The sequence below is a fragment of the Diceros bicornis genome, chromosome 12 (assembly GCF_020826845.1).
Source record: "Diceros bicornis minor isolate mBicDic1 chromosome 12, mDicBic1.mat.cur, whole genome shotgun sequence".
Taxonomy (NCBI): domain Eukaryota; kingdom Metazoa; phylum Chordata; class Mammalia; order Perissodactyla; family Rhinocerotidae; genus Diceros; species Diceros bicornis.
The window spans coordinates 38,221,074-38,229,746 of record NC_080751.1 but is presented as its reverse complement, the minus strand read 5'-3'; positions in this window follow the sequence as shown (position 1 = coordinate 38,229,746).

Here is an 8,673-nt window from a genome sequence, read left to right as displayed (position 1 = left end):
GCCGCAAAAAGCATTTTGGTTCATTTCCTGTTTTTTATATACATGATTTTTCTTACATTATTTTAATCATAATATACATACCAATTTGTATCCTGCATTTTTTCACTACACATTAGCTCATAAACATTTTTGGTGGTATTTTATAATTTTAACAGTACTTTTAATGGCTGTAAAATATTCCTTTGAGTGGATATGTAATTTTTTTTTAATTATTTCCCTTTTTTTTTTTTTTGTGAGGAAGATCAGCCCTGAGCTAACATCCGTGCTAATCCTCCTCTTTTTGCTGAGGAAGACCGACTCTGAGCTAACATCTATTGCCAATCTTCCTCCTTTGTTTTTTCCCCAAAGCCCCAGTAGATAGTTGTATGTCATAGTTGCACATCCTTCTAGTTGCTGTATGTGGGATGCGGCCTCAGCATGGCTGGAGAAGTGGTGCGTCTGTGCACGCCCGGGATCCGAACCCGGGCCGCCAGTAGCGGAGTGCGTGCACTTAACTGCTAAGCCACGGGGCGAGCCCTAATTATTTCCCTTCTACTGGATATTAAATTGTTTCTGCTGTTTTCTTGCTATTATAAATAACCCCTTGATGATATCTTTATATAGATGAATATTGCTGTATATAAGATTATTACTTTAGGAGGGTTTTCTCAAAATGGAATTAGTGGGCTAAAAGATATAAACAGCTTTTATAGCTCAACATACACTGCCAAACCGCTTTTCACGGCCGTATTAGTGTATGCTCCCATCAGCAAGAGACAGAAAAGCACTGAGTCTCTATGGTCCACATGCCAAGTAGATACTGGGGAAAAAAAGATTTAGCAAGATAAAATCTTTCTTACTCCTCTTTACCCTAATGGGAGTATTAAATAAAGTCATCAGTGGCCCTTATATGTTCAAAGAAGTTGTGCAGAATCTCTGATATCCTTAATGCCTGCATTTTGAAACATATTCAGGGAGGGAACAAAACTCTTGCAACTTTTTGGGAGGTCAAGAGATTTATTTGGGTCATTTATAAAAGCAATTAAATCAATTAAAGAGAAAGGGGAGGGGAAGAGAAACCACAAATGACGAGTTTCACTTTGTTCAATTCGCTTGAATAAGAATAACTAGGACTTGTTACAGATTGTTTTCTCCTCTTTAAAAAAATCCTGTGATGAGAGAACTGGACCTCTGGGTCTTGGGATTTGTGGGGTGTGGTCATTATTATCAAGGTGCTAAAAGGGATTGGTGGCTGGTAGAAATTTCCAATATAATTTTTTTCTGTGGGTGCAAAAATTTTTTTCTGTGGGTTCTACTTTTATAGTAGAACATGTCTTCAGGCATTTATCTCAGAATCCTCACGTAAATACTCTCCTCACAATCAAAACAATTCTGCTGATCCATAATCAATTATTATTTCAACAATAACTGAAATAGCCAATAAGTATACAACCTTACATTGGTGTTTGAAGATTAAAAACCATTTTCTAACCAGACAAATCTCTTACCAACTGCTTCTCCTGAGAGCCACCTACACTTTGGGGACAAAATGTAATTCACCAACTGAATCCCTGTTGGGGATTCAACAACAAACAAGACGACTACATTTTTTTAACAAGTGAGAAGGGGTCCTCCACACTGAGAGGCTTCAGGCACAGAATATCGTGGAGGATTTTCAAATTCAAAGTTAATGTACTTTTTTTGTGTGTGTGTGTGAGGAAGATCAGCCCTGAGCTAACGTCCGTGCTAATCCTCCTCTTTTTGCTGAGGAAGACCGGCTCTGAGCTAACATCTATTGCCAATCCTCCTCCTTTTTTTTCCCCAAAGCCCCAGTAGATAGTTGTATGTCATAGTTGCACACCCTTCTAGTTGCTGTATGTGGGACGAGGCCTCAGCATGGCTGGAGAAGCGGTGCGTCGGTGCGCGCCCGGGATCCTAACCCGGGCCTGCAGTAGCGGAGCGCGTGCACTTAACCGCTAAGCCACGGGCTGGCCCAAAGTTAACGTACTTTTTACAATAAAAAATCAGGTAGTAATCTGCTATGCCTTCACATAGTCATCTACTCATTTTTTAATAAGCTGCTCCTGGAGATTTTATGCATAGATGATTAACAAATTTCAAAGAGCTAGTTTTCACAGATGATGCAAGGAAAGGAGGAGATGCACACCTGTGTGTATCCATCTTTTATAACCTGTCTCATTCTCAACAGAGTTTAAAGTGACTGGGTGAATGTTTATAGGTCATACTGTATTGCACCAGATCTACGGGTCAGATTTCTGGTGACTGTAGGTTTCATGTTTACCAGCAATGAGGCAACTTGTCCTAAGTCAATAGGGCTCAAATGACACCACGACCTTACTGTGTGACCATACACAAAACGCGTTTCAGAAGAACTACAGAGTTATAAGTTTTTTTAAAAATCCAACTGCTAAATAAATGGAAGAAAATTAAAGTGAACATCCTGTCTCTGGAGGGAATTTTTTAAGTTGTAGGAGAAATACAAAAGGAAAAGATACACAGATTTCATTCATTCATGCAACACATTTTTTGAGTACTGTACTAGGTGCTGGGCACTGATGAATGAGACAGCCCCCTCCTTTCATGGAACTTACATTCCAGAAGGTGATGACAAACTCTCTAATTTTGACAACATATATATTTTACATTTTAAATTTTATTTATTTATTTTTTCCCCAAAGCCCCAGTAGATAGTTGTATGTCATAGCTGCACATCCTTCTAGTTGCTGTATGTGGGACGCAGCCTCAGCATGGCCGGAGAAGTGGTGTGTCGGTGCGTGCCCGGGATCTGAACCCGGGCTGCCAGCAGCGGACGGCGCGCACTCAACCACTAAGCCACAGGGCTGGCCCCATGTTTTACATTTTAAACTTTACATATAAAAACACAAAAGTAAAAGGCAAAATCCCTCAAAAACTTCAGCAAATAGAAGTGCTAACATCTCTTCACTATAGGGTTTCTACAAATCAACAAAAGAATGTTAAAACTCTACCCAAGGGCCGGCCCTGGCTTTGGGGAAAAAAAGGAGGAGGATTGGCAATAGATGTTAGCTCAGAGTCAGTCTTTCTCAGCAAAAAGAGGAGGATTAGCATGGATGTTAGCTCAGGGCTGATCTTCCTCACCAAAAAAAAAAAAAACTCTACCCAAGAGATAACTGGGTAAAGACTGTGACCACAAAGTATTCAGGAAGGACCACAAGTAACTGGTTAACAAATAATTAGAATGTGTAGCCTTAGATCCTACAGATTAAATTAAAATAACGAGATACCATTCTTTTACTATCAAATTAACAAATAGTTTTTAACATAAACAAAATTCATACAGATTTTGTGAAATGGGCAGTGCCTTGAGGGTTGGTGGAGATGTAAATTAATGTAATACTTTTTTGTGTGTGTGAAGAAGATCAGCCCTGAGCTAACATGCATGCCACTCTCCTTTTTTTTTTTTTTTTTTTTGCTGAGGAAGACTGGCCCTGGGCCAACATCTGTGCCCATCTTCCTTCACTTTATATGGGACACCGCCCCAGCATGGCTTGACAAGCGGCGCATCAGCGGGCGCCCAGGATCCAAACACAGGCCGCCAGCAGTGGAGCGCGCACACCCAACCACTCCGCCACGGGGCCAGCCCCAATGTAATACTTTTTAAAAAGGTTTGACAGTATAGATCAAGAACCTGTATATAGTCTCTATTCTAGTAAATCCCATTTGTGATAATCCATAAAAAATGCTTCCCAAATTTAGAAAAGACTTTATGCATTGAGTCTTATAGCATTAGTCTTTTGATCTGAGTATTCAGTATCATTGTCCTTGCATAACGAAGTTGTGAATGTGAACAAAAGTTGTAACAAAAGAATTCCCTAATGAGCTGACCACTTATAAAACTATATCCTATTCAAATGTCTCTCCCTGCTTAACACTGGCATTCACAATTGCAGACACGTCAGTGTTTTTGTGAGTCAGTTTCTATCCTTCATTATTAAATGATATTCAATGATACATTGCAAATAAAATGCAAATCCATTTCAAAGTGAAAATGTAAATTTAACCAAAAAATGCAAGATTTCATGAAGTTGATGAAATCACAGGAAAAGTCTTTGGTTGACCAACGAGGATCTAGCAAAGTTAGATTAGTTTACAAGAAAGAAGAAAAAGATGAACAAGGATTGTGACACTATCGGCACTTCAGTAAAGAATGATTTAAAAAAGGAAGGAGAAGCCCTTGGGAAAACTGATGAAGCTTCAAATATTTTTTCTAAAATTTGTCATCTATGATTTCAGTAGAATGTCAAACATGAAGTGAAGGATGTCACTATACTATCATAAAATATTGTAGGAAAAAATAAACTGGGGGGCCTGCCCGGGAGCGTAGCAGTTAAATTCACGTGCTCCGCTTTGGCGGCCCGGGGTTCACAGGTTCAAATTCCCGGGGTGCACCGATACACCGCTTGTCGAGCCATGCTGTGGCGGCCTCCCATATAAAGTAGAGGAAGATGGGCACGGATGTTGGCCCAGGGCCAATCTTCCTCAGCAAAAAAAAGAGGGGAATTGGCAACAGATATTAGTTCAGGGCTAATCCTCCTCAAAAAAAAAAAAAAAAGATTTTCAAAAAAAAAGAACTAAAATCCACAAAATTTCCTTCTTTAATCTAAGAATTAGTACATAGGTGCAATTATAAGATATTTTCATAATTTTTAGTTTAATTTTTTTAAAGTAAAGTCCATATCAAACTTTACCGACTACTCTGAAATTTTGAGTTCATTTAAAGTGGGTTCACTTTAATAGGTCTTTTTTTTGTGGATCAAGTTATACTTGGATAATGAAAACTCCTGTATATGGAAAAATTGAAAACAAGATTAACCATCAACAGGGGAATGGTTAAATAAATTATGATGTAATAACTTGATTATTTACCTAGTAAAAATAATGTTTAAAAGGATTTCTGATAACATGAAAGTGAAACATACGCTAAGTGAAAAAAGGAATAAAATTGTAGTACACCATGATCAAAACTATGGTTTTAAAAGTGCAGAGAAAAAAAGGGGGAAAATTAACTCACCATTGTTGGTTGCATGTGAGTGACGAGAAATTTTTAAAATATAATTTTCTATATTTTCCAACTTTTCTATAATTTTATTTTTTTATTTTTACTCTTACTTTAAAAATTTTAAATATATTTTGACTTAAATTTTAAGACATTTTATTAAATTTATAGAGAAACATAGTTTTAAAAATCAATTGGAATCAAAAGCTTTATAATGAAAAACAGAAGACTTGGGTCTCACCCCTCTCCAATTTCATTCCTTAAGACACCTGTTTTTTGTTTTTAAGGGCGTATAACATGCAGTACAGGATGGTGAACACAGCGTTTCACTGAAATAAGACTATACTGATTCATTCATGCAACTAGCACTCTTAGAAACAACTTGTACACACATGTCTTAGGCACACACGTCTTTGTGCAGGCTCTAAAGAGCCTAAGACAACTATTTTTAACTCTCAGCTGTTATTCTGGCAGTTATCTTTTTATCATTAAATAGTATGTTTACATTGTTATATCTTAATTTATATTTTAGAAATTATCTTTTGATGGCTTCCTGCAATAAATGGAGATACAGCTCTCTTGCTCTATCCACTATTCCTCTCTCCACATCCACTCAAAGTATCATTTTAAATCACTAACCAATGTTTACTAAATAAATATTATTCTTTGCAGAGCCAAGTTACATAATACAATTTCTTGTCTTGTGCAGTCTTTTGTTTTACCTGGAGTTAATTAGTGCCTTGTTTTTTCACTTCCACATTTTACTATATATATTTTCTTAATTTTTCCCCGTCATATCAGCTGTTCAGAGTCCCTTTTTCCTTAGAAACATTCCTTCTGGAGTTCTTTAGTTTCTTTCTCAACGTGGTTTGGTTTCTCTCTCAGCCCATTGCACAGTGACTCACCTGGGACATCTTTTAACTACTCTCCCAGATTAGATCCACTTTCTTCTAGATCCCGTGCCTTCCTTTTTCTAGATTTACTCCCTTGTTTTGCTGTATTTTATCACCAGTGGCATCTTTAAAAAGGGTATTTAGGAGGTAATTTTTATGAGTTTTTGCATGTTCGAAAATGTCTTTGTCTTCACAATTGATTGTTTGGTTGAACATGGAATTCTAAGTTGAAAATAATTTTCCCTTTTTCCTCTCTCTGTGGATACCTATTGGATTAAAAAAAAATCTTCCCCTCCTATTCCCTGCATTCTATCTTCAAGCAGGTTTCCCTCCTTCTGTCTGTTTATCTCCATCTCTCATTCATGTTAGAGGCATTTCTCACTTCCCTGGTAGAAGCTCAGGTATGTGGCTGGGATATGTTGAGATCACGCAACTGAATAGTGAGCCAGTCTTTTTCCTGGGGTTCCCTAAGTTGTCAGGATGTGGTTCTCTTTCCTCTGGGCTCACTGAGTTTTTCCCAGAATAAATTCCACTAATCTTTTGCCTGACAGACAAATGTCCGAAGGCCAGCATTCCACATTAGCAGAGGAAAGGTGGCATCCAGACCTAAATTTCTCTGTATGCACAGTTTCAGTTAATTCCCTGGTATTGAACCCTATGCCTCACCTTACCTTCCCTCCAAGTCTTGAGCCTTCTTGCAATTCTAAGGGACAAACAGGCTCCCATCTCTTCTGCATCCCCCTGCCTGCTTTTTAGCCTATGGCTTTCTCTACTTTCTATCGTCCAAAAATTGTTGAAATCTCATTTGCCAATGTTTCCCTTTTTTTCTCTTTATCCATGTGGATTTATTTATTCTTCTACTACCATTTTATTGGGATTTGAGAGTGAGAGGAGATTGATGTATGTGGCTAGTTGCCATATTGAGCAGGAAATCATGTATTACTTTTAGAATAGAAAATATAAACTTTAAATTCAAATAGCTATTATAATCATAATTACATAAAGCGAGGATATTCAAATTGCAAATTATCAGTTTATCCCACATATACAGGAACTCCATCTATTTAACATTCATTCTTATAGATTTTCTCTGAAACTATACTACTTCACCTTTATGTCAAAATTGGATCCTCTCGCAAGAATTAACAGACTTATCTATTTTATAAGGAAAATGTCTGTGAAAATTCCCAAAATAGCAACTCTTCGTAAATTTTATTTTTCCTTACTTTGCAAATGCTTTTCTGGAACTACCTAGAGGGTAATGTCTAAAAGTGTAATAACACATTGGTTTGTGCATAGAATGAACAGTTAATGATGATATAAATATCTAAATATTTATAGTTATATATAAATTAAGATATTTAGGGACCCCTTCTCACATTTCTCCCTCTTTTCAGTTCTTTTCCTTGATCTCAGGTACCTAATTCTTGTTGTCTCATCTATATTCCTGGGAAGATTCTGGGGGAGGAAAGAGAATCTAATAAGTCACTAATACCTTAGTATGAATTGGATCAATATATTTCTCCTTCTAGAAGATTTTGTATTTAAAAGAGGATATGTGACAAGGAGAAATCCCCCCCAAAGATTTTTGAACAGTTAAATCAAGAGTGACACATGTCTCATGTCTCAGCTCTTAGGCTCTTATCTCAAAATCTCTCCTCTGGACCCTCAGGCATTGCTGCAGTGAGTGGGTATAAATACAAAGTTCCCTTCTGGGCCCCTCAAATAATGAATGCCTCGTGGAAAAGCCCTTGGATCCCAAGCTGAGAGGACAACTAGCACTTGGGTTTCTTTGACTTTTGCTTAGCATATGGGCTCTGAAGGGACAGGGATGGGTGTCTCTTTCCTCATCCAAGGCTTTTCTTCACTCCTGCCCTTAGCTCTTTCCTCCACCTGGAGTCAGCACTTGCTGGGAAGCTTACAAGTGAATGTATCAGAAAGTTTTGGAGGTGGCTGTTGGAAGGAAGAAGGTACATGTGCTTCCATCGACAGATAATATGAAACTTGAGCCATCAGTGTCTAATTTTGGGTGCCATGTTTCAAGTTGTGCATGCTAAGCCATTTGGTCCCATACTAGTCGGACATATGCATTGTGAATCACAGATTCTCATTTAATATGTGTAAGTTTGTGTGTGCTTCAATGTGTACATGTTGATTGGGTTATTGACTTTACAGTGTCCCTGCCCTTCAAGAGGGCAGGGAGAGCCCTGAGAGAATGTTTCATTTGTCTTTGAATGCTCATCAATGCCTACCCAGCAGAGGACCTCACACACATAGCCATTGAAAGAAGATTTATAGAACAGATGAAAGAATGTCTATTGAAGTCACTCAGGCTCAGTTGAGCCCAACTTTTTACAAAGAGGCTTTGCTGAAAAAAGACTGGAAGTTCTAACATTCTAAAGGTATCCCAGGGATAAAATCGGCCAATTAAGAAAAGCCAGTGTAGCAAGGCTCCCAGTGGGAACCTAAGCTGCAGCCATCCATTGTAAGGGACTTAGATGATCAGGGCCTAACAGGCAGGCGAGCAGACCTCCCAGGAGAGAGGAGCCTCCTGCATATGAACTTCCTACTGCAAAGGGGGTTAAGCAGGCCAACGTGGCCCCGTGAACAACCCTCAGTCATCAGTGGGGAATTGCGACTCCAGAGACAGCACAATGCCACTTGGATTTGACCCCAGATCACCTCTAAACGTCCAAAGACATTAAGAAGTCACCTGATCACGCTCACTCACTAGGCAGCACAGCT